Below are 2,564 nucleotides of genomic sequence, written 5' to 3' on the forward strand. Positions count from 1 at the left end.
GTATATAAATACAATGGAATATTATTCCACCATAAAGAAAGATAAAATTATGGCATTTGCGAAATTGGAGAATATCATGCTAAGTGAGATAAGCCAATCTCAAAAAACCTAAGGACGAATGATCTCGCTGATAAGCGGATGATGACACATAATGGGGGGTGGAAGGGGTTAGGGTTAGGGTTAGGGACGGTGGCAAGAATGGAGGAAGGAAGGACTGGATAGAGGGAAAAGAGGGGTGGGAGGGGTGGGGGAGAAGGGAAAAATAACAGAATGAATCAAACAACATTACCCTATGTAAATTTATGATTACACAAATGGTATGCCTTTATTCATGTACAAACAGAGAAACAACATGTACCCCATTTGTTTACAAGAAAAAAGAAGAAAAAAATAAGAAGTTACTACGGAAAAAGATGAAGAGTGTTGGACTGCAGGCACCTTCAGCGAGGGGAGGGAGGCAGACAAGGAGGCGTGCTATTCTAGTGGATCTTTTCCTCCAGAGCTGTGTAGGGTCCAGGTTATCATCTCTCAGAGTGGAGGACCACAGCCCAAAGACAAAGCACTGTTTTTCTTTTCTAAGTGTTTTATATTCCTGGGAAAGTTAGAATGAAGTAATAAAGGAGATAAAAACTATACTAGGGACATGAATGTATGGATTCAGGGCGGTTAAATAGAATGTGCACTAAACCTGTAAGCTGTTTTAGAAAATGGGAGAAGCCACCTACATGAGTTCTTTGCTCAGCCCTGGCTGCTAGAGGAGGCTAATTGAATCAGCCCAGCTCTCAGTGATGACTCTTGGTTGTATCTAAAACCCACCAAGTGAAGCAAACAATATTGAATTTTTTAGAAGTGAAAGAAGCTGCTGCTTTGCTATAGAAGTGAAACTAGGAGATAAGTGATTTTTATAAAAGGGGCAGACCAGCAACTTAGTTAGTGTAAGGTCGGTTATAATAGTTTCGAATGATGAACAGGAGAATCAGTAGTTCTGATTCTCAACAGATGTTATAAGAATATCATTCCATTCACATTAAAAAACATACTTGTTCAGAAAGCATGAGTCACCTGAAAAGCAAATCTGACAAAACCTGGAAAGTTTAATTAAAAATAAAAAATTTACGATAGTAATAGAAGATATGTTTCCTTAAAAATGCAGACACGCAAGGTCTGGGGTTGTGGCTCAGTGGTAGAGCGCTTGCCTAGCGTGCATGAGGCTCTGGGTTTGATCCTCAGTACCACATAAAAATAAAATAAAGGTATTATGTCTGCTACAACTACAAATATATTTTAAAATGCAGACATGCAAAACCTTTGCATAGAAAATGATAAAGCTTTATAGAAAGACTTAAGATCTAATAAATGAAAAGTTATTCTGTGTTTGTGTATGGGATGACTATTTTAAAGATACCAAATCTCTCCCTACCACACCAAAATTATTCTATACGTTCAGAACAATGGAAATCAACACTCGAATAATTGCGTGAATATGTACGAGTGAGTCAGTGTGTGTGTGTGTGTGTGTGTGTGTGTGTGGTGTGTGTGTGTGTAATTTGACAAGATCCAAAGTACTTGTGGAAGAGCTAAGTGTCAAGAATTGCTATGACTTTTGGAAGTGTCTGTCCCTCGGATGTCCTCCCTTGTTAAAGATTCTGTGATGTCCAAGACCAGAAAAAGACACACAGCTAAGAGGACAGAATAGCAGCAGACCATGACTTGTGTGATGCTGGCTAACGGACATTACCATTCAGAGGGAATGAACTATCCAGTAAATGGTGATGGGAAAACAGGATGTCAATATGAAAAAAACATGCAATCACAGACCAAATGTGAAAAGCAAACATAAAAACTTTTAGAAGAAAACTGGAAGATCACTTTATAATATCAAGAAAGGGAATAAGATCAAAGGGATATTCACAAAACAGAAAGGAAATCATGGAATCATTGAATAATACTAAAATTCATTGAATTATACTAAAATTTGAAGCTCAAGTCCAACAAGCCATCATAAAGCACATGAAAACAATAACCGAATCCTGAGAGAGTGATTTTAAAAACAAATATCAAGGAATATTGTTCAAGATATTAATAACTGTTAAACCCCAACTCTCCAAACCAACAGTTCTCTGAAATGAAGAGGTTTATTGGGCTGTCCCAGATGCCATTCAGAAAAAGGACCAGGTTCCCATGACTACCAGCAGCAGGGTGAGGTGGCAGTTGGGAATATGACTCCTGGACCTAAATGCTAAGAGCATTTTTAAACAATAGATGGTGATATATTTATCCAAGGAAGAGATATATGATAGTCAAAAATTAATTCATCATGGGGTTGGGGCTGTGGCTCAGTGGTAGAGCATGTGCAAGGCCCTGGTTCCATCCCCAGTGCACACAGGCTTGCATGTACACACACGCGTACACACACACACACACACACACACACACGAATTAACCAGAGTATCATGTATTATCAAAGACAAATCTCAAAAAACATAATGTTGAACCAGAAAATAAAGTTATACTAAAATACGTATTTTTCATGTAGTAAAGTATGTATTAGTCATAGAGCATGC

This window comes from Sciurus carolinensis, chromosome 5 (genome assembly GCF_902686445.1).
Source record: "Sciurus carolinensis chromosome 5, mSciCar1.2, whole genome shotgun sequence".
NCBI classification, from domain to species: Eukaryota; Metazoa; Chordata; class Mammalia; order Rodentia; family Sciuridae; genus Sciurus; species Sciurus carolinensis.